Here is a 24,952-nt window from a genome sequence, read left to right as displayed (position 1 = left end):
TGTTCCATCACTTAAGTCCAGGCATTCAGTAAAACAATAAAATTAAAAAACAAACAAACAATTAAAAGAAACAAAGTAGATAAACTAAATAAAACGAACAAATTACTAGAAAGACACAAACTACCAAAACTGATTCTAAAAGAAAGAGAAAATCTGAATAAAACTATAAGAAGTAAAGAGATGGAATTATCAGTAAACCAAAAACAAAAAGAAAACCAAACAAACAAACAAAAAATTTCCACAAAGAAAAACCGAGTCTCACATGACTTCGCTAGTGAATTCTACCAACTTTTAAGGAAGAATTAACACCAATTCTTAACAAGCTCTTCCAAAAATTAGAAGAGATGGTACACATCTCAACTCATTCTACAAGGACAGTATTACCTTGATACTAACATAAAGCAAAGATATCACAAGAAAACTACAGACCAAAATCCCTTGTGAATATAGACTCAAATATCCTCATCAAAATACTAGCAAACTGAATTCAGCAGCATATAAAAAGGATTGTACACCATGATCAACTGGGGTCTTTCATAGGGTTGCAAGTTTGGCTTAAGATATGAAAAACAATGTAAAACACCATATTAATAGAATAAAGGACAAAGAACACACAATCATCTCAATAGATGTAGATAAGCTTTTGACAAAATCTAACAGCATTTCATGAAAAACCACCAAACAAACTAGAGATAAAAGAGAAAGTCCTCAATTTATTAAAGGCCATCTATGAAAACTACATAGCTAACAACATCTTTAATGGTGAAACACTAGATGTTTTCCCCCAAGATCAGGAACAAGTCACTGCTATTCAACATTATACTGGAGGTTCTAGCCAGGGCAATTAAGTAAGAAAAAGAAATGAAAGGCATCCACATTGGAAAGGAAGAAGTAAAACTCTCTCTATTCACAGATGACATGACCTTACGTATAGAAAATCCTGAGACATTCACACACAAATATTAAAACTAATAAATACATTCATCAAAATTTCAGGATACAGTTTCACTATACAAAAACTCTATCTCTGTAAATAAGCAATAAATAATCAAAAATAAAATTAAGAAAAAAGTACATTTACGATAACAATAAAAAGAATAAAATACTTAGAAATAAATTTAACAAAAGAAGGCTTGGACACTAAGAACTACAAAACATTACTAAAAGAAATGAAAGACGACCTAAATAACTGGAAAGACATCCCTTGATCATCACATTGGAGGTCAGGATTTCAACATATGAATTTGGGGGAGACACAAATATTTAATTCATAACAGGCACCAAGACAATCCAATAGGAGAAGGAATAATCTCTTCAGAAAATGGGTCTGGGATAATTGGATATCCAAATGCAAAAGAATGAAGTTGGACTCTTATGCCATAATAAAAAATTAACTCATGGATTTAAGACCTAAATGTAAAAGTTGAAAATATAAAATTCTTAGAAGAAAACAGGAGCAAGTCTTTGCGACCTTGGATTAGGCAATGTTTTCTTAGATATGACGTGGAAAGCATATGTGACAACAGAAAAAGCAGATAAATTGGGCTTCATCAAAACTTTTTTAAAAAATGTGCTTCAATGGACACCATCCTGAAAGTGAGAAGACAACCCACAGAATGGAAGAAAATATTTATAAATCATATAGCTTATACTTGTATCTAGAGTATATAAAAATCTCTTATAATAAATAATAAAAAGGGAAATAACCCATTTTTTTAATTGGGTAAAGGATTTGACTAGAGTTTTCTCAAAGAGAGATACATCAGTGAAAGTATCAAAACATAGTGAATCTAAACATTGTTAGACTTTCTAGAAAAAATAGAAATATTATATACAATCTCCAAATTACTAGATGGGTAAAAATAAAGTGAAAGGAGAAAAGCAGAATGAATTTTTTTAAAAGACAAAAAAGGACACCAGAAACAAAACCAGAAAAATAGGAAAGTATAAAATAAAAGTAGGAATAGATTCAAATATAATTCTAAGTAGAATAAACTCAGTCTTGAAGACAATGTTTACTGCAGAGACTTTTAAAATCTAGTTATATGCCATTTTCAAAAGACATACCTAAACATAAGGCACAGAAAGTTAAAAATGAAAGGATAGAAAAAATACCCAGAACACAAAAATAGGTGGTATAACTGTATTAATGTCAGACGAAATAGATGTTAAGGGGAAACTAAAGGACACAGATTTCCTGTCAATGTAAGGAAGAAATTTCTAAGGGACCTATAAGAAAAAAGTGGAATGAGTGACCTCTGGAGTCATTGAATTCTCCATACTTTGAGAAATTCAAATCTGAGGTGATGACCACTCGTAAGTGTGTTAGGGAGGACACTAAACCATCACAGAAAGGTTGGGATTTAATGACCATACAGTTTCTCTGTATCCTGAAATCCTAATATGTTATCTCATTTTCCAGTTGTCTTTCAAATTATTTCATTTTCTCATGTCTACAAGATTTTCTGATTAGCCACATATTAGAAGGAAGTTCTGACATTCCTGTCTCATTATGAACCTTCATCTCTAAAGTATAAAGTCTGTGGCACATATGTGTATACCTAAGAGTGTGATTTATGTGTGTGTTCGGCTGTATGTGTACACACATGTCCATTGTTAGGACTTCGATTTCCTCTGCTTTAAGATTTGTCTTCTAACAGTTTGTCTGAAAGGGAGGTTGAGAAAACTCCCAGAGGAAAATATTAATGTCCTATCTTATCTAACAGACAACAACAGTTAGTTTTCTGAGTTACTAACAGATACGCAAAGAGAGATAAACATTGCAAAGCCTTCAGAACACACAACACATTTTGAGGGTGTGGGCTGGGTGGCAGCTGTTTGGCAATAGCGTTCAGCTGTTCTTTCGCAATACAGATCCTCAGGTTTTAAACTGCCAGATCAAGATCTATCCAAAAAATCCTCAAAAAATTTCCTGGAAGATGTCTGGGGCCTGGAGTGGATAGAGCCTGCTCTACCTGCTCCAAGATACTCCCAGGGCGGGACCCAGAGAATAGGGTCCCACCCTGGGACCCTAAAAATAGGTGGGATCCTATTTTTAACAAGCATCTCTAGAGGATTCTGAATCACACTAAAGATTGAGAAACATGAATTTAAGGTATCTCAAGATTTTAGTATAAAAGAGGTGAGCTCTTTTTCCATGCTTTTAAATACCAATTTCTTTAAAATATTCCTTGATTGTCTTTTCTTTTTTTTAATTGGTGACACAGATTATAAAGACATTTGGAGGTAGTATTCTCACTTTATTTTTTGGTGAAACCATCTTGGGTTTTTTTTTCCAATCATATTTCATTTATTCTCATCAACTTTAAAAGGAGATCATGTCATTACTCACTGTGATGGCAGGAATCTGGCCTTCGTGGTCTAAATGATCTAGGAGTATACCTACAGGAAAAGGACAAAAATGGTCATGGTTTTATTTTCTTTGCTGGTATAGATACCTAGGTTAGGGGATGTGAGTTCTATGATCCTAAAAGAAAGTATAACAGTAGTCTCAAGAAGACAAACCAAGCCAGCAAGAAGCTCATTGTAAATGTGATCAAGTTGCAGGAGAAGCCAAAAAGAGAGAATGAAAAGAATGAATTTCAACTTCTATAATCATTTACTAAATAAGTAATTTGAAATATTTATTCAAAAATTATTTTTAAATGACCGTAATGGACAATGATTAGTACAAAGGTAACTTTAGGCTGGAAAAAAGTAATTTTCAGCAAAAAGAGGCAGTAGAGCAAAGGAAAGGCTGACTTTGTTTCCTCCTCACAAAGTCATAGAATTTAATTTTTTTTTACCAGAGGTGAAAAAATAAATAGCTTTTACCTTACACAGTCTCATCAGACACAAAATAAATGATTGAATGCAATCTGGCTTACTAAGAATTCATTACGGGGCTTCCCTGGTGGCACAGTGGTTAAGAATCCTCCTGTCAGTGCAAGGGACCTGGGTTCGAGCCCTGGGCCGGGAAGATCCCACACGCCACGGAGCAACAAAGCCCATGCACCACAACTACTGAGCCTGTGCTCTAGAGCCTGTGAACCACAACTACTGAGGCCTGCGTGCCACAACTACTGAAGCCCGCATGCCTAGAGCCCGTGCTCTGCAACAAGAGAAGCCACCACAATGAGAAGCCTGTGTACCACAACGAAGAGTAGCCCCTGCTGGTCGCAACTAGAGAAAGCCCACGCACAGCAGCGAGGACCCAACACAGTCAAAAATAAATAAATAAATCAAAAAAAAAAAAAAAAAAGAATCCATTACGTAAGAGCCATTTAAGATTTATTCTTTAGCCTGACCACAAATGTCCTCCTATAGATTGAAGCTCTCTGAGAAATAACTGTGTTCCTCTTGTATGTACCCCACATGTCTTCAACACTGTTGGTCATGTAACAGGATATCAAAAATATCCTGGTTGGTTAAATAGTTGACTGCTTTTTGAACAGCACTCATTGTGAACTTACAAATCCTTATGAAATTTCACTATACTAAGTTAAAGAGAAAACTCTAAAAGCTTCTTGAGAGCAAAAACAACTCATTGGGAAAAGGATGAGAATCATATTGGCTTTCAGATTTTTCTACCTTTAGGCTGGACTACCATAGAACAATGCCTTCAAAATACTAACAGAAAATTGTTTGGAACATAGAATTCTATATCTAGCCAATTTACCAGTCTGCAAATCACATTGAAAGAATTCAACATTTACCTCCCTTTATGGAAAAAAAAATCACTTGAGTATATGCTTTAAGAAAATGAAAATTGAAATAAAAAAAAAAGAAGATATAAAATCCAAAAAATAATGGCCACAACTCAGAATAGCAGTTAAAAGAATCCCTAGGCTTTTGGTTGGGCAGCAGGTATAAAGGCATTGGTTCAAAGTGAAACTTGCAGACAAATGTATTTGATAGGAAAATGAATTCACCTCAACAAATAAGTATTATTTTAAAAGTTATATGAACTTAGTGATAGAGTGAAGGTGATTGTTTCTTCTGTCAATAAGAAAAAAGTAAGGCAAACAGAAACTCTCTGAAAAATAAAAAGCTCTATAGCAAAATCACAGCCTATATAAAACAAATTAAATGTAACATGATTCTGAATAGCTTATGGAGTGTAATGAAGGATAAAACATTCTATCTTGGTTTTTGAAATATTATTTTTGAATCTATACATATTTAGGAAAAGCCTAAGCACATTTCCTTCTCTACAAGTCTACCTACATTTCTTGATTCTGCAGAAAATAATATGTACACAATTTTAGTATTTCAAGCACCCTTTATTGGATTTTACTTTTTTGAATCAACTTATACACAAAGCATAGAAGACCTAATTATAGTTCCAAAACAGAAGGAAATGTTATAAACCTTTATAATGTATAAGTTACGAGATGGAAAGGGAAGAGAGGATGTAAAAGTGTGAGGGTATACATATCCTCATTTTTTATAATGAAGACTTGAGAGATACTACCTAAAGTTGAGTGGCCAAGAAAGTACTTTCTTTTTATAATTTAAGGTTATAAAGTAAGCCAGTAGAAGAAGTACTTATAATACAACTACCAAAATATTGAAAATAGGAGGGAGACAGAGGTGGTGTTAATGAGCCCAATTCCTATTCTTTGATATGTGGAAATCAATAAAAAACTTGTGTGTGGTAGATGTTATTGTTCCCAACTTTTTGCTCCTTCTATGTAGTAGATTATACATCCACTCTTTCTGTCATACGATTTTTGCCATACCTCCTGATAGGGCATAGATAGTTTCATGCCTATTCCCATCAACTCTAGGCTTGGCCATATGAATTATTTTGAACAATGAAATGACACTGGTTAGCTCTGAACAGAGGCTTTCAGAAGTATAATGTGTTTCAGTTACTTCTCTTCAGCTGTGGCCCCCTGCGGTGGGAAAAGCATATCCCAAATAATAATGGACGCTCCTTTAGCCCAAGACCCAAGATAAAAAGACACATAGAGCCAAGCCAAACCAAGTCCAGCATGGTGGTAGCCAATGATTTGTGAGCTTGCAATAAGTGTCTGTCGTAAACAATGACTTGGGAATTGTTTGTATGGCCACAAAAATTGACACACACTGTCTAAAGTTGCTAAATCAAGAATTGGAACTATACTATTTAGAATTAGGGGAGATATCCATCAGAGAGGTGGGGTGGCAACCACCAAAAAGAATTAGTTAAAGGTAGTTGGGCTTCCCTGGTGGCGCAGTGGTTGAGAATCTGCCTGCCAATGCAGGGGACACGGGTTCGAGCCCTGGTCTGGGAAGATCCCACATGCCGCAGAGCAACTAGGCCCGTGAGCCACAACTACTGAGCCTGCGCGTCTGGAGCCTGTGCTCCGCAGCAAGAGAGGCCGCGATAGTGAGAGGCCCGCGCACCGCGATGAAGAGTGGCCCCCGCTCGCCGCAACTGGAGAAAGCCCTCACACAGAAACGAAGACCCAACACAGCCATAAATAAACAAACAAACAAACAAACAAACAAACTTAAAGTCCAAATTTATTAAAAAAAAAAAAGGTAGTTACCTTTGGGGATGCTATTGGGTGGAAAAAATTTAAGCCTTTGTTTCATATCTTCCTATCCTGTTTGAATTTTTTATATGTATGTATTTTATATATGTATGTATTACTTTTATATTTAAAATGTGCAAAGTACAGTGCATACCATCTAGGAGGTGATATAAGCCATAGACACATAAAACATTATAGCTATCATATCATGAGGCAGCTAATTTGTGTGGGGAAAAAAAAAATGCCCCAGATGATGAAATTATAGGAATTCAAAAAAAAAAAAAAAAAAGGAGAGAGAGAGAGATCAACCCAACTGAAGAGGTGGTAGATGGTAAAGAAAATTGCACTGCAAAAGAATCCATAGGGATTAAGATAGGTGGAGGAAAGTAGGCAAGGAAGAAATAAGCAGCATAATAAATCTGGAGAGAGGGAACACTGAAGGGGATGTGGTATGACTGGAGTAGAGAATTCTTATGGGGGAGCTGTGGGCAAGAGGGCTGGGACCGGTAAGAATGGGACAAGATTGTGAAGGGCTTGGATGGCTTGAGTAATGTGTGTGTGGACAGAATGGCTTCATGAACTTGGTGTTTCAGGAAGGCCAACATGGCAGGGCAGTGTAGACAGACTGTATTCAGAATCCTCAGAGCTAGTAGAAACTGTCTCAAGGGTCACTTAGCCAGGTGGTGTGGCATATGTGAGGGTATTGCTCTTAGTCACATAGCTTCTGTTACCACATCTTCCTTTGGGCCTAAAGCTATAAAAGCAGTGCCTCACTCCTTTGCTAGAAATGTGTAAATAATTATTCAGATAGACTGGTGCCCTATAGGACTGGGAAGCTATGACTAGGGAAAAGAAGGGGCCACAAAAAGGTATTTTATAAATCTCTCAAAACCACTCTTAGCTGGAAAAGACCTGCAGTCTTCTCCTCCACCCTGTGCTACTTACCAAGTTTTTTTCACTGAGTCTTCCTAAATGCCATCTAACAATACCATGAATTCACATGTGTTAAAACTCAGGTTGGGGGACTTCCCTGGTGGCACAGCGGTTAAGAATCTGCCTGCCAATGCAGGAGACACAGGTTCGAGCCCTGGTCTGGGAATATCCCACATGCCGCGGAGCAACTAAGCCCGTGCACCACAACTACTGAGCCCACGTGCCACAACTACTGAAGCCCGCGTGCCTAGAGCCCGTGCTCTGCAACAAGAGAAGCCACCGCAACGAAGAGTAGCCCCTGCTTGCTGCAACTAAAGAAAGCCTGCACACAGCAACAAAGACCCAACGCAGCCAAAAATTAATTAATTAATTTAAAAAACAAACAAACAAACAAAAAAAACCAGAAAAACTCAGGTTGGGACTTCCCCAGTGGTCCAGTGGTTAAGACTCCGCCTTCTAGTGCAGGGGGCATGGGTTCCATCCCTGGTCAGGGAACTAAGAACCCACATGCTGCAGGGTATGGCCAAACAAACAAACAAAAAAACCCTCTGGTTGTCTTACTCCACAGTACCTCTTTTGAACTGAGAACCCAACATCTCTTCCATTTCTCTTCATTTCAGGTTCATTCCGTTTGATTTCCTTTTAAGTGATGACTGCCCACCCAGATCTACTGCCCACTAAGACTTGCTTCCATTGCCCTTGATGATTTTTGTACCTGACTTAGGTTTTAGCTGCTATTCTGATTCCTGCTTTCCTTAACCTCAAAAAATATTCATACTGGTGTCTGGTCTATTATTTTCAGTTTCTTAGGTTCATTTCTGTCACTGCCTTCTTCACCTTCATTGGCCATGTGCCCAAATGGCATATGCTGAGCCTTCTCAGGGCAAGGCCTATTCCACTTGCAGAACCTCAGGCTTGTTCTTCTCACCAGCTGTCTCAGCTTTTCCACTCCTCCATGCTTGCTGACCTCGGACTCCATTGAATCTCTGATCTAGCAGTTCCCAGGATTTCACCTATTTTTTTCCTGTATGATATTATAGCCCATATAAGTCTCCAGAGTGTATGTGTGGAATTCCCAATAAACCAGCAATAAATTTTCCCTTTCCTCTCTGACTCATAAAAGCCTATTGGAATGCAAGAAACTGGGAGTGACTTTTTTATAGGAATAATCTGCAATCTGCTCTAATTTATGTTTTAAAACTTTATTCTCAACTTCTTGTTCCTGCCCAAGATGGAATAGTGTGGATGGAGTACATTTCCCACTAAGAACAGTTAAAAGCCCTGGACATTGTATATGAAACAAACAAGAGAAAACTCTGAAAGGCAGAGAGAAGAAGACAACTGACTAAGGACCTTGGGATCTGAGGAATGACAGGACAATGAGTTCTCTGTGTTATTTTTTTGTTTGTTTGGTTTGTTTGTTTGTCTTGCCTCATATATCTTAGGCTAGAGAAGCTGGCAACCTAGAACCACCACAGGAACAAATTTTTTAAAAACCCCAAGAAATGCCTGCTCTCACTAGCTAAAGGACTGGGAAAGGGGCAACGTAGACAACTCTTAGACCAGTAACTACCCTATTCTAGCCAAACCCTGCGGAAAAAAAAAAAGTGACCTCACCCCTGTCCCAGTCAGCAAAGGCTGAATAGAGGGACTCCCACCTTCACCCTTTTGTTAGAAGGCATCACTCGTGACCCCTCTAACCCCTGCTGGGGTGATGTCAGAGAAGACCAAGTGGGGAGCCAGCACTTTCATCCCGGCCCAGTTGACAGGTCACTAGCAAAAACAAAACAAACAAAACGACGCAACCACATGGAAGTGTATTATGCCAGGTTAAAAAAAAAAAAAAAAAAAAGCCAGTCTCAAAAGGTCATATACTGTATGATTCCATTATATAACATCCTTGAATAACAAAACTATAGAGATGGAAAACAGATAGTGGTTGCCAGGGGTTAGAGATAGTGGGGATGGGGGAGGGGTAGGTGTGACTATGAAGGAAGTTCATGAGGGAGATCTTTGTGGTAATGGAATAGTTCTGTATCTTGATGCTGGTGATAGTTATGGGAAACTGTACATGTGATAAAGTGGCACAGAACTATACACACATATTGTACCAATGTCAATTTCCTGGTTTTGATATTGTACTATAGTTACAAGTTTATAGCTTTTTTATAAGTTACAGTTGTAAGATGTAACCATTGGGGGGAAATGGGTGAAGGGTACAAAGGACTTTTCTGTACAGTTTTTACAACTTCCTATGAATTTATAATTATTTCAAAATAAAAAGTTAAAAAAAGTTATCCTCCAATTTTGATACTTGTGATAGTCATTAATGTTATAATCCCAATTTTTGCAGCTCTCTGCCTTCTGGGGACAATATTGCATTTCCCTGCTTCTTTGAAAGTTAGATATGGCAGGTCGTTTGATTTGGCCAATGAAATGCATGCATAAAAGTGACACTTGGTGAGGAAGTGTTAGGAGACCATGTACAATATGCCACATGTCCTTCTACTGTCTCTGCCAAGGAGGAACCATGTGCTGCTCTGGACTCTTCTTCAGCCTGGGAATGACCCCCCCCACCCCACCTCCTTCCTCAAAGGACATGGCTTGTGGGCCAGAAAGGACCTGTGTAGTTTTGGGGCTTTTGGATATAGACATCCAGTGCAGTAATACAACAATTAGTCACCATTACCTGCCCATGCCCCTTACAAATGCCTAAAATGTACTGCTCTTATCACCAGATCCAAAGCAAGGCACCCTCCTGACTGCTTATGATCCACATTTACCACACCCAGGACTGCCCTCACCATGCTGACATATGCCTACTGCCTGACCTAACCCATGATCACCACCCATCTGGCTATTCTCACTTGGTTTAATGTTTTTGAGGTTCCTCTATGTTGTATCTTCCACATATCTTCTATGTATCTTTCATTCTGTTTTATTGAATAGCATTCATTGTATGGATATACCACATTTTGTTTATCCATTCACCAGTTGCTGGACATCTGGATTGTTTCTAGTTTTCAGGTATTATGAATAATGCTCCTATGAATATTTATATACAACTTGCTATATGAACATGTTTTCAGTTTGGGGGGGTATATACTTAGGAGTGGAATCATTGGGTCATATGGTACTCTTATGTATAACTTTTTAAGTACCTTTTTAACAAACTTCCAAAGTGGCTGTACCATTTCACATATCCATCAGAAATGTAAGTGAGGGTTCTAATCTCTCTAATCTCCTCAGCAACACTTGCTATCATCAGTCGTTTTTATTACAGCCATTGTAGTGGGTGTGAAGAGCTTTCTCATTGTGGTTCTGATTTTCATTTCCCTAGTCACTAATGATGTTGAACATCGTTTCATGCTATTGTTGACCATGTAAATATTTTCTTTGGTAAAATGCCTATTCCATTCTTTTGTCCATTTAAAATTCAATTATTAGTCTTATTAAGTTATAAGAGTTCTTTATATATTCTGAATACAAGTGCTTTATCAGATATACGATTTGCAAATCTTTTTTTCCCCAAGATACAAAAAAATCTTTTTTTTTTCCTTAACACGGTTATTTTTTAAAAAGATACAAACTTCAAAGTGAAGTTCCCTTGTGGTACATTAACAGGCCAATCATGATTCACTTTGTTTCAAAATATTATGTAAGTACTTTTAAAAAGCAACTTTTAACTTTTATTTTAGAATACTTGGAAAATGTAGATAAGCACAAAATAGGATAGTAAAATTTCACAGATAATCTTCAGTAACATTATTTGCTTCCAGCCTTTTGGTTCTTTCTGCGAACATACCTTTATTTAAAATATAAAAATGGGACCATTTAAATATTATAAACATTAGTTTCATCGCTGGCAAGCAAAACACAAAAACCTCTGAATGATTCAAGTAGAAAATTTATTAAAAGAACAGTTGGTCATGCCTAGTGAGTGACAGAGGACCAGGCTGCGTCTTCTCTTCAGGTTAAGGTACGGCTAGGTACTGGAATTAGTGCCAAGGAAGAGTGTTTCCCAAGGGGGCACAGTGGAAGGGCCCCTCTCAGAACTACGTGGGAGACACTGCCCTAAACAGCCCCTATCCTGCGGGGGCCGGGGTTGTTTTTGTCCCCCAAGGCCTGGCTGCCTCTTCCGGCTTTGCCGGTCGGTGGCCTCCCCTCTCGCCGCCCACCCTGGGTCCTGGACCTCCTGCATCCCCGTCGCCGGGCGCAGCGCTCAGCTCGGCCAGACCAAGGGGCCGCTGACCGTCCTCCAGCTCCGAGTACTCGTCGACCGCTCGCGGGTCAGGAACAGCCCTGGCCTCGGCCCCGGGATCGATCCGAAGATCTCGTCGGCGCGGTGAGGGCACCGTCCTTTCCTCCCACCCCGCGACCTGCTCGACGTGAAACGGCCCGAGCTGTACTTCACTTGCGGCGGCAGCCCCTTTGTCCGTGTACAGGTTCAGGTGGAGACCACCCGGCCCGGACCTCACGGCCGAGCCCGTCGCAGACCCAGGCTCCCGCCCGGGACAGAACCGGCAGCGCCGCCCGGAGGCCCTCGCTCCGGCGCCCGGGTTCCGCGCCTCGCCGCGGGTGGGACAGGCAGAGGTAGAGGCGCCGAGAAGCCGGAACCTTCACGGCCCCGAGGAAAGCGCCGCGGCCCCGAGGTGGGCTCGCCGCAGGGGCGGGGGCGCCGCATCCGGGTGAGCGCGCGGCGCCCCCGCCTCCCCCGCGCAGCCGCACGGGCCGCCGCCGCCACCAGCACGCCGCGAGCGAGAGGACCGCGCCCAAGCGGCCTGCGTGGGCGGCCCTGCGGCCCCGGACCGCCGTGCTGAGGCGGTCCCGAGTGAGAGGTAGCGGCGGCGGCAGCAGCATGCGGGGTGGCCCGGAGTAGCGCGCCGAGCCCGCGAGGCCCCGCGCGGAGGAGGGGGCAGGCGCGGCGGAGGCGGGGCCCGCGTCGGGCCCGCCCGCCCGCCGGGGGAGCCGCCGGCAGTGGTCGAGGAGGCGGCGCGGCGGACGGCGGCCCGAGAGTAGCGCCCGCGCTGCGGCCCGCGGGACCGCGCCGCGACCGCCCGGGCCGGCTCCGAGGAGCGCCCGCCGCCGCCGCCGCCGCCGCCGCGCGCGCGGACCGAGGTGAGTGTCCGCCCGCGCCCAGGCCGTCCCGGAGCCGCGGCGGCTGACGCGGGGCCGGGGGAGGAGGAGGAGGAGGCCCGGCCGCGTCCGCGTCTCCCGTCCCTTTGTGGCCGGCGCGGCCGGGGCGCGGGCACGCTGGGCGCGGGGTCCGGGTCGGGGACTCGGGGGCTGCTGGACACGCGGCGTCTCTGGTTGGCCGCTGCGGCGAGAAGCGAGTTTCCGTCCTAGTTTGACATTGAGTTAGAACCGTTTTTCTTTAGAAGACGGAAGTTTGTTTTATTGACCAAAATACAGCTAAATATGGCTCCTGGGTTCGGTCCGGCGGTGTGGTACTTGGAGCCGCGGTGCCAGGCTGACCCCCGTCCGGCCGGCGCGACGCGGGAGGGGAGGACACACGGGCAGCCCGGGTTGGGGGCTTCCGGCCCACTACCCGCGAAGAGGACCCGGCCCTGAATTAGCAGACGTCTGTGGATGGGAAATAGCAGGCGTTAGGTAATGTAGTACAGCTTCCTGGAAGAATGAATGAATGAAATGTCATTTACTCATCCATAATCAATGCAATGCCCATTTAAAGATTTGCCAGGAATTGTGATGATTTGCAGTGTCATTGCCTCTCTTACCTAGTCAACCTTGCTAAGTGAAGGTCCCCCTCCTCCGAACTTGTGACCTTGGCCTCATTCACAGAGCCGCTAAGCTAACCAGACGGGCTTGGCATTTTCTGCCAAGTGTGGGCAATGGTCAAGAGTAGTCTTTGTGATTGTGAACTGTTTCTGGAGGGCAGAGATCATACGTTATGCTTAATATCAACACATTGATCTATAATAATTCTTGTCAAGAACTCTGAGAGGGTGGGGTGGGATGGGTGGGTATTTTGTCCTCATTTCACAAATGAAGTTGAGGCCCTAAGAAGCTGTAACTTCATAGGGCGCAAGCTAAGCAGCAGAGTTGGGATTCACACCTAGGTCTTATTAATCCAGTGCTCTTTACATTACATCTGTGTCTGGACTTGGGTTGTCCATTGTGGTAGCCACTAACCACGTGTGGCTATTTAAATTAATTAAAATTAAAGTTTTGAAAATTCACTAGCCACATTACAAGTGTTCAGTAGCCAAATGTGACCGGTGGTTACTATTGAACAGCACTTGTTTAGACCATATATCCATTGGCTTATTCAGTAAATATTTGTTGAGTGCCATCTGTCTATGAGGCATAGTTTTAAGTCCTGGGTATAGTATGGTGAATAGGAGAGGCAAAATGTCCTCGGCTTCATGGAGCTTGCATTTTACATGATAGTTTAAGGGATGTTTCCGTGGTACCTTCAGTGCTTTGCTAATGCAAAGTGTGGTTCGTGAACCAGCGGCAGCATCTCTGTCGCCTGGGAGTTTGGAAGAAATGCAGAATCTCAGGTCCCAAGCCACATCAACTGAATGAGTGTCTGTTAAAGTGATTTAACAGGTCACAGGTGATAGATCTCAGATCTCAAGTGATTTGTTTTCATACTGAAGGCCTTATTTGGGTTTAACAAGTGTCCTGATGGATTGTTTGGTAGGGCTCTTAAGCCAACTTTGAATGCCTTGGGAACACTCATCATTTACACAAATACTTGTTAAATGCCTGGCTTCTGTAGTAGAGTGTCAGCTTTATGAGAGCAGAGATTTTGTCTTTCTTTTCCAGCCATGTATCTTCAAAGACTGCACAGTGCTTGGTAAGCAGTAGGCACTCAATAAATGCTTCTTGAGTATATTAATGAGCCTGTTCAGAAGTCAAAACTAGTTAATCCCAAGCAATTCAGGCAAGGTAATATTCAGGGCAGCGGGTAAGAGCATAGGACCAGAATCAAAATGAAGGTAGATCTATGTGTAGTTTTTCAGCTCTAAGCCCCAGCTACCCTGGCCTGAGTTTCATTTCGTGGTTCCCTTGCATGCCCTATCTCTTTCTCTTTTTAATAATATAAAATAATATTTATAAATTTGAATCTTAATCATATCTTAGTGCCACATACATATGTATATGTGTATATATATTATTTTTTAAAAACTAAATTCCAGACTTTATTTGGATTTCACCAATTTTCCCATTAATATCCTCTTTCTGTTCCAGAATCCTGTCCAGGGTACCACACTGCACCACATTGCATTTAGTCATCATGATTCCTTAGTCTTTGGTCTGTGGCAGTTTCTCAGTTTTCCTTGTTTTGTGTAACTTTGGTAGCCTTGAGGAGTACTGTCCTGGCTGTCTTCAGTGGGCAGCTTTCCACAGACCAGTTAGGATCATCTAATACTGGGAAAAGGCTCTCATATTCAGGAAAGTAAGACCCTGACAGGAATAGCTATTTCTGCTGGTATTTGTCTGTTTATGTAATATATACATCTATTATGCTTCTGTAACAACTTACAACTGTAGTGCTTTGTTTTCAGTAACAGATTCTTGGGATACAGTTCTTAATTGTTTGAGATTCAGAAGTGTGTTACAACATTGCAAATGTGAACCACTATTTTAAAATATACTGAGTTTTTTATGATGGGTTAAGAGCTGGGCTGAGGTGGAGGAGCTAGGAAAAAGGAGAGATTAGCTAAAAGAGGCAGTGGGTCAGAGAGGGACCATGACGCACGGAGTGACGGATAATGCAGGAAAGAAGACTGGGGCAACTGCATAGAGGGGAACTAGAAGTGAATACTTACTGTTTGTTCATTGACTCAGTTAATATTTACTGGGCGCTTATTGTGTGCCAGTCCCAGCGCTAGGTACTCAAGATAACTGGGGTTGGACAGCATTAGATAAACATGCAGGTAAGTACATAATAATTAAACTTGTGATGAGTGCTAGAAAGAAAAGGTAAAGGGTGCTGGAGAGACTGTGTTTGTGTGGTGGTGGGGAGCTGCTTGCTTTTGGTTGGCTGGGTTGGTAAGGAAGTCTTCTGTCATTTGCATTCCTTGCGCCAGCTTTTGGGGACCTTCCATTGTTACCCCCACACTGCTTACTCCATCTTTTTGTTATTTCACAACACACACGCCCCTTTCTTCATAGGCACTGTGTTTATTTTTAGCTCCGAGTCTTTACATATGATTTCTTCTTCCCAAGACATCCCCATCTCCACTTCCACTTGTGTAAGTGCTACCTCTTGTTCAAGGATTTGCTCAAATCTCATCTCCTTTATGAAGTCTTTCACTGTTGATTTATGCCTGTGTTTGTCACTCTACTTGAGTTTATGGTGTTTGAGGGTACGGATAATATTTTACGTTTATATCTATGTGTCCGCAGTCCACCACAAAGCCAGAATTAATAAAGAGTTGTTAAGAAGGTAGATCTATTCTGAAGTGTTAACATTTGGGTGATGAATCTTAGAGTAGTGAGTGAAGGTCCAGTTTTGGGCTTTTGTGTGTGTGTGAGTGATGAAAGAAAGTGCAGCATTTATTTCAGGGCACCAAGCAAGGAGTTAGGGACAGCTAGTGCTCAAAAAGCCCAAACTCTGGGCTTTTTTAAATTAAACTTTTTTTGGTGGCATAATTGTAGATCCACATGCAGTTACAAGAAATAATTCTGAAAGATCCCATGTACCCTTTACCCAGTTGCTCCCAGTGGTATCATGTAAAACTGTAGTGCAATATCAGACCCATGAGAGTGTCATTGATATAGTCAAGATACAGAACATTTCCATCAGCACAGGGTTTCTGCGTGTTGTTCTGTTATAGCCATACCCTCTTCCCTCCCAGTTCCATCCACTCCTTAAGTCCTGACAATCACTAATCTGTTCTCCATTTCTATAATTTTGTCCTTTTAAGAATGTTTTATACATGGAGTCATATAGTAAGTACTTTTTGGAATTGGCTTTTGCCCCCCACGCCCCCCCCCCCCAGCATAATTCTCTGGAGACTCATCGAGGTATTGGGTGTATCAATAGTTGCTTCCTTTTTATTGCTGAGTAGTATTTCATAGTATGGATGTACTTTTATGGTTCTTTTAACCATTTACCTGTTGAAGGACATTTGTTGTTTCCAGGTTTGGCTATTATAGCACCATTGGTTGAAAAGGCAACATTGTTTCCTCCATTGAATTGCTTTTATATCTGTAAAAAAAATCGGTTGGGTATACTTGTATGCGTTTACTTCTGGGTTCTCTGTTCCATTGATCTATGTGTCTGTCCCTCCACCAGTATTGTACAGTCTTGGTTACTGTGCAATATAATAAGTCTTAAGTAGGTGTAGAATGATTCCTTCCACTTCATTCTTTTTCAGAATTGTATTAACTGTTCTTTCCTTTGCCTATCCATATGAATTGTAGAATAATCTTGTTTATATTTATAAAAAAATCTTACTGGAATTTTGATAGGAATTGCATTAGAACTGTATATCAATTTGGGGAGAATTGATGTCTTACTCTGTTGTCTCTTCCAATCTATGAACATGGTATGTCTCTCCATTTATTTAGATCTTTGATTTCTTTCATTAGCATTGTGTAGTTTTATCATACAAGTCTATGTTTTGTTAGATTTTGTTGGGTTTTTGTTAGATTTACATATAAGTATTTGTATTTTGAACAATTGAAAATGGTATTGTATTTTACAAGCAACTCATGCAGCTCATTATCAAAAAAAACAAACAACCCAAATCAAAAATGGGCAGAAGACCTAAATAGACATTTCTCCAAAGAAGATATGCAGATTGCCAACAAACACATGAAAGGATGCTCAACACCACTAATCATTAGAGAAATGCAAATCAAAACTACAATGAGGTATCACCTCACACCAGTCAGAATGGCCATCATCAAAAAATCTACAAACAAATGCTGGAGTGGGTGTGGAGAAAAGGGAACCCTCTTGCACTGTTGGTGGGAATGTAAATTGATACAGCCACTATGGAGAACAGTATGGAGGTTCCTTAAAAAACTAAAAGTAGAACTCCCATATGACCCAGCATTCCCACTACTGGGCATATACCCTGAGAAAACCGTAGTTCAAAAAGAGTCATGAACCACAATGTTCACTGCAGCACTATTTACAATAGCCAGGACATGGAAGCAACCTAAGTGTCCATAGACAGATGAATAGATAAGGAAGGTGTGGCACATATATACAATGGAATATTACTCAGCCGTAAAAAGAAACGAGATTGAGTTATTTGTAGTGAGGTGGATGGACCTAGAGTCTGTCATACAGAGTGAAGTAAGTCAGAAAGAGAAAAACAAATACCGTATCTAACATATATGGAATCTAAAAAAAAAATGGTTCTGAAGAACCTAGGGGCAGGACAGGAATAAAGACGCAGACGTAGAGAATGGACTTGAGGACACGGAGAGGGGGAAGGGTAAGCTGGGACGAAGTGAGAGAGTGGCATGGACATATATACACTACCAAATGTAAAATCGATAGCTAGTGGGAAGCAGCCACATACCACAGGGAGATCAGCTCTGTACTTTGTGACCACCTAGAGGGGTGGGTTAGGGAGGGTGGGAGGGGGACACAAGAGGGAGGGGATATGGGGATATATGTACATGTATAGCTGATTCACTTTGTTGTAAAGTAGAAACTAAGACAACATTGTAAAGCAATTATACTCCAATAAAGTTGTTAAAAAAATGGTATTGTATTTTAAATTTTGGTGTCAATGTGTTTATTGCTAGTAGAGAGAAGTATTAACTTTCTTATGTTGATCTTGTATCCTGCAGTCTTGCGGAACCCATTTTTTAGTTCTAGGAGTTTTTCTGTAGATTCCTTGAGACTTTCTAAGTAGACAACCATGTCTTGTCTACATAGGGGCAGTTTTATTTCTTCCTTTTCAATCTGCATGCTGTCTACTTCCTCTTCCTGCCTGATTGCACTGGCGAAAACTTCTAGTACTATGTCTAATAAGAATAATAGGAGAGGACGTTATTGCCTTGTTTCTGATCTTAGGGAGAAAGCATTCAGTCTTTCACTATGTTTTGGGTTAGTCTCTGCCAGTCCATAGTGATGCTATTGGCTAGAAATGACTGGCACTCACCTGGGCCTGTGGTGAGCCCCCACACAGACATTTCCCCGTCTGGAGACAGTTTTGTGTCTGGACTGGCCCTTGTGCTCTTACAGTGATTGTAAGACACACCTCTGCAACAACCATAAGGGAAGTTTGAAAAAAAAAGGCTTATTACAGGTCCTGGAGGAGGGTACATGGCATGCCTGAGGCCACACAACGAGGTTGTGGGTAAAGAGTGCAGACCTGGGTTTCTGCTTTTTTTGGGGTTGGTGGTGAGGGGCCTAGGGTTTTGTGGGTTCTCTCTTTATTGGTGAATGTAAGACATAAGAGCAGGAATTAGGGCACAGGAAGGAAAAAGCAAGCTGTCAAATGGTCAGTTATCTAATGACTAGAGCTCTCTTAAAGAAAAACATAAACAAAAAAACGTAACTTTATGGGTGGGGCGGCATGGCTCTTTATCTAGCTGTGTAGCTGGCAATGTGTTTATTCAAGATGGATGTCTTTGAACTGGATGCCTGGGACATCAAAAGCTTAATGTCAGGCATTTACATTGTACAATCAAAAAAGCTAATTGTCAGGTACTTATACTACACAGTGTTATGTATAGTGTTAACTGTAGGGTTTTTCTAGATGCTCTTCATCAAGTTGAGGACGTTCCCTTCTGTTTCTGTCTCTCTGAAAGTTTTTGTCATGAATGGGTGTTGAATTTCATTAAGTGCTTTTTGCGCATTGATCTTTATATGGTCATGTAATTTTTTTCTTTAGCCTATTGGTATGATGGATTATTTTGATTGATTTTTAATTGAGCCAGCCTTGCATTCCTGGAATAAACCCCACTTGGCCATGGTGTATTATCCCTTTTATATTTTGCTGAATTCTATTTACTAATATTTTGTTGAGGACTTTTTGCATTTATATTCATGGGGGCATTTAGCAGTATAAATTTTCCTCTAAGCACTGTTTTAGCTGTGTCCCACAAATTCTGTTTTATTTTTATTTTCACTCAGTTCAATATATGTTTTTATTTCTCTGAGACTTCTTTGACCCATGGATTATTTAGAAGTGTGTTGTCTAGTTTCCAGGTGTTTGGAGATTTTCCTGTTACCTTTCTGTTTTTGGTTTTTACTTCGATTCTGTTGTGGTTGGAGAATACACTCTGTATGTTTCAGTTCTTTTAAATGTGTTTAGGATTGTTTTATGGCTTAAAATATAGTCTATCTTGGTATATGTTCTGTGGACACTTGATTAGAATGTGTTTTCTGCTGTTGAGTGGAGTGTTTTATAAATGTTTCATATATGTTGATTACATTCTGTTGGTTGATAGTGTTGTTGAGTTCTTCTATACCCTTGCTGGTTTTCTGCCTAGGTATTCTATCAACTCTTGAGAGAGGGATGTTGAAGTCTCAACTATATTTGTGGATTTGTCTGTTTCTCCTTTTAGGTTATATCAGTTTTCAGCTTTACATATTTTGCAGCTCTCTGCTGCATACACATTTAAGGTTGCTGTGTTTTCGTGGTGGGTTGACACTTTCTGTCACTACATAATGTCCTTCTCTGTCTCTAGTAATTCTCTTTGCTCTGAATTCTACTTTTATCTGATATTAACATAGCTGCTACTTTTCTTTTTCCTTTGATTGCTTTCCTTTGTTTGAATGATATATCCTTTTCCATTCTTTTCCTTTCAACCTGCCTAAACTGTTATGTTTGAATTAAGTGTCTTGTAGACAGCATATAGTTGGATCATGTTTTTTAGTTGATTCTAGCAATCTTTGTCTTTTTCATTGATGCATTTAGACCATTTACAATGAATGTTATTATTGATCTGTTAGAGCTTAAGTCTGCCATTTAATTTTTTGTTTATTCCCTCTGTATTTTGTTTCTCTGGGTATTCCCCCACTGCTCCTCCTCCCAGCTTCCTGTGGGTTACTTGAGCTTTTTTTTTTTTTTTACAATTCCATTTTAATTTATTAGTGTTTTTGAGTGTATTTCTTTGTATAGTTTTTTTAAATTAAAAGTATTTTTACTGGTTGATTTAGGTATTACATTATATATACCTGGCTAATCATTGTCTAGTGGTGTCATCATTTTTCCTGTTCAGATGAAGCACAGAAACCTTACTTCCCTATACATCCCTTTACCCGCCCACATTTTAATACAATTGTATTTATTTCTTTTAAAAACATTTACAAGTACACTAGACACTGTGTTATAGTTTTTGCTTTCACAAACATAAATGAGTAAACTCAAGGGGATAAGGAAAGCCTATTTATCTGTATTTTTGCTTACTGTGTTTTCTCTTGATGTGTCAAGATTCCTTCTCTTATCATTTCTTTTTTGTTTTTAAGAACTTCCTTTAGCCATTCTTAAGGGTATGCCTGCTGGCGACATATTTTCTTTGTTTTCCTTCATTTGGGGATGACTTGATTTGCTCTTCATTCCTGAAGGATATTTTCTTTGGATATAGGATTGTGTTGATCTTTTCTTTCAGCAGTTGAAAAATGTTGTACCACTTACCTCTGGCCTCCATGGTTTCTGATGAGAAATCCACTGTCTGAATAGTTTTTCTTCTGTAGTTAAAGTGTCTTTTATCTAACACTGTCCTCAGGATTTTTTCTTTATTTTTAGTTTTTAGAAATTTAATTGTGATAAATGTTGGTTTGGATTTCTTTGGGTTTATCCTGTTTGCATTCACTCAGCTTCCTGAACCTGTAGGTTTGTGTCTCTTTCCAAATTTGGGAAGTTTTCACCATTATTTCCTGAGTGCAAGTGCTTTTTCAGCAAACTTTCTTTCTTTTCAAGACTCTGATGACTTGAATGTTAGATCTTTTGTTATGGTCCCACAGGTTCCTAAGGCTGTCAATTTTCTTTAGTTTATTTCTTTCTGTTGTTCAGTTTGAGTAATTTCTGTTTTTGTATCTTCCAGTTTCTTTGTCCCTTCCATTCTGCTGTTGAGTTCATCAACTTAGCTTTTCATTTCAGTATTTTTCAGCTCTAAAATTTCCATTTTGTTTTTATTTGTATCTTCTGTTTCTTTGTTGAGGTTATTTATTTGTTTTTATTTATTTATTTTGAAATTTCTTGTTGAAGCATTTCTGTCACAGCTGCATTATAATCATTCTCAGATAATTCTGACATCTCTGTCATGTTGGCGTTGGTATCTATTAATGTCTTTTTCATTTAGTTTGAGGGCATCCTGGCTTTTGGTATGGTGAGTGTCTTTTTGTTTTTTTTTTATTAAAACTTGGAAATTTTCATATTCTATGAAATTCTGGATCTTATTTAAGCCTTTGTTTTAGCTGGCTTTTTTTTGACACCACTCCAGCAGGGGTAGGGGTGGCATGTGGTGCTACCTTGTTATTGCTAGGAGGAATTAGAAGTACAGCCTCCCCACTTGGCCTCCCTCGACCCAAGAAGTAGAGTGTTTTGTTACTGTCAGATGGGGTTAGAGGTTCAGGATCCTCAGGGGACATGATGTGGAAGGGTGCCTTGTTACCAGCTGACATGGATAAAAGCCTGGGCTCCCTACTTGGCCTCCTTAGCACCAGTCTAGTGTGGATGGGGTTGGGGTGCCTTGTTACAGCCTGGTGAGTATATGGAAATCTAAGCTACCTACCTGAACTTTGCTGGCCTCGGTGGGCCACAGTTTTTTCTGTGGTTTTTGTCTGGAGTAGAGTCATTTTTTTCCCTTAGCGTTTTCTGTCTTGCTAAGATGTCCCTTTTTTGGTCCTTTGGCTAGAGAGAGCAGGCTTTTGTTGGGCTTTTTTTTTGTCTGTGACTGTTGGCATTTCCAGTTGGCCAGCTTCTTCACTTCCAAGTTTGGGATATATGAGGCAAAAATAAAACCCAGGGTAGTCACCACTGTGTTGTTCCTCAGGGCCTGAGGCCTTGCCAGTCTGCCTCCTTCTCTCCACATTTAAGAGTCTTCTTATGTTTGTTTCATACGCACTGTCTAGAATTTTTAGTTGTAGTTAGTGGGAGAAATAAGGAAAAGTACATCTACTCCATTTTCCCGGAAGCAAATGTCCCTGAAGGACCAGTTTTTAACATTTTCCCTTTGTCACAGGCTGATTCTTTTCTCACATATGTAAAGTATGAATTATAAGAAAAATGAAATTAAAAGCCTACTATATATAACTTACACTTTTTTATTGTTAGATTTAGTAGATGTAAAAGTTCTGTAACATTGCCGTCAAAGTTTCTAAGTGCTTACTCTCAGTCTCTGTACTTACTCTTCATGGAGTAGGTGCAAGCAGTTTGCTGTCTAAGGACCACACTTTGACTAGCACTGCCTAGGGTATGACTACTTGATTCTTTTTGAAACTAGAAGTCAGTGATCAGCCATTCAGTTTAGTTTCTCCTCTGCTATTTTCCTTGTATTTTTGTAGGAATGTCTTCAGTGTGAAACCCTTTTAATCCTTAAGGAGAAGGAATGTTTTAGGGTAGCTGTTACATTAGCAATCAGAGTTCAGAGTGCACCTCTGATTTTATGTGACTTATTTCTCCTTTAATTTTTAGAGTTCTTATAAAATGTTATGTTATAGAATAAATTCCTACAAGTGTTTATAAGAATCCTTTACAGTCATTGTAATTATAACTTCTAATGTTACATAGAGAACATATGGTGGTTTTTGGTTCTGTAAAGATGTGTAAATATAGGTTTCTGGTATGTAATCTTTTGGTTGGCAACCTTAGCTATGGGATAAACACTAAGAGACACTAGATAAACCCTTTTGGGGAGGCTTGAGGTGAATTGAAGGTAGTTCTTTAGTTTAGATGTCATGGTTTTTGCTAGATCTTTGTGTCCTTGGTAGTTAGGACTTCCTTCTCGTTAAAAAAAAAATTTTTTTTTAAGTATCAGTTCAGTTATAAATAGGAGTAGAATTTGCATTTGTTGGTAAAGCCACATGCTAAGTTATTGGATTGGTCTTTGGAAATTGCACATTGCAGTTTATATTCATTGTTTCTCTTAAGGTTAAAGAGTGAGTGAAATTTTCTGGGAATGTCATAACTCTCATTTTTCCGCCTCAAGGGATTCGTGAGTTACCAATAAACACTTTTCTAGTATTTACCGGTCCCTGTGTGTGGCAGGGGCTGTAGAGGGTAGGTGAGGCCTGACTGCTTCAGAGAGAAGTCCATATTCTGCTCATAGTCAAGCCGCAGAATTAGTTTTAATTATTTTAAGTGTTTCCATGCAGAGAGAACACTACCTGATGAAATAGGACTGTTGTAGGGAGAACAGCCATGAGAGTTTCAACTTCTACCCAGAAATAGGGGCATAAGAGAACTAAAATAGTTTTGCCACTCGGCATGGAGAATGGTGGTAAGGTGGTCTCTGATCTGAAACTTGGGAGAGGAGTGAGAAAGTAGAGGGAAGAAGAGAATGGTTAATTGTAGACTAGGAGTCTCTGAATAGGGCTGGAAATCCTGTGATGAGCAGCCTCTGGGGCATTTCAGTGCATGAGCTATAAGGACACTCCTGGAGAGAAAGGAGCTTTGTGGTAGAAGCTTTCGACTGGAGATGTCCTTGAGTTAGAGGAAGGGGTGTAATACTGGCAGCTTATCAGCCAGTGTTTATCAGCTGGTGTCGTGGGCTCTTACCTCAGAAGAAGTTTGAGGAGTATTAGAGAAACAAGGAGTTGGTTCAGATAGACTGGGATGTAAGCTATTGACAGTTGGAGATGGTGCTGCAAAACATAAATAAGACACAACGTGTGTAGCACTGATCAGTGCCAGGCACTATTCCAAGTGTTCTACGTACACTAGTTCATTTAATCGTTATAACAGTCCTTGGAGATAACTACTCTTATCATTATCCCCATTGTTTAGATGAAGGATGGAGGAACTGTAGCCCAGGGAAGTTAAGTGGTGAAGCTGGGATGTGCACCTTCCCTGTGTCTGTGCATTTAACATGGCAGTCTGGCTCCAGAGTTTATGGTCTTAACCACTAAGCTAGATTGCCTGGTTAGAATAGTGTGGACAAGATTAATAGGGTCTTTGAATACCAAGCAGAAGAATATGGACATTATTTGGAGGACAGTAGGGAGACATTGAAGGATTTTGATGGACTGTTGATTGACATCAGAATTGAACTTTAAAATACATGTAGGTGGGTGGTTTTTATTTTAAGACTAGAGGTAGGACGTGAGGCTAATGTACCAGTCTAGTTGACCGTGTATACAGGAACATATAGCTGCATTTTTAGAGATGGAATCAGATGTTCTTGTCAGTGGACGAAGGAAAGAGAGAAGTCAGTCACTTGACCTCTAGGAGAATATCACCATTAACAGAAATGGAAAAAAACAGGAGTTTGTTTGAGGATAGTTACTGAGTGTGTCTTGAGACATGTCCAGTTGCAGGTGCCAGAGAGGGACTCCAGGTGGAACTGTCCTGAGGCCATCGTAATTGTGGAACTTGATCTTGGCAGGAGAG

The 24,952-nt window shown here is 40.3% G+C and overlaps 1 protein-coding gene across 5 annotated transcripts in view; it reads left to right on the top strand.

Annotated features, from left to right (window-relative positions):
* The first annotated feature begins 12,430 nt into the window (after positions 1 to 12,430).
* GALNT1 (polypeptide N-acetylgalactosaminyltransferase 1) overlaps positions 12,431 to 24,952 on the top strand; it is a 125,746-nt gene continuing 113,224 nt past the window's right edge. For 3 of the 5 annotated variants that reach the window (XM_082416118.1, XM_082416114.1, XM_082416116.1), the window contains exon 1: positions 12,431 to 12,572. The gene's annotated coding sequence lies outside the window, so the exon portion shown is untranslated. The remainder of the gene's footprint in view (positions 12,573 to 24,952) is intronic. The other 2 variants (XM_082416115.1, XM_082416117.1) reach the window with 1 other exon arrangement.

Source organism: Balaenoptera physalus (genome assembly GCF_965194825.1).
Source record: "Balaenoptera physalus genome assembly, chromosome: 12".
In the NCBI taxonomy this organism is placed as follows: Eukaryota; Metazoa; Chordata; class Mammalia; order Artiodactyla; family Balaenopteridae; genus Balaenoptera; species Balaenoptera physalus.
The sequence above is the reverse complement of the archived record's forward strand: the minus strand, read 5'-3'. Positions and strand labels throughout refer to the sequence as shown.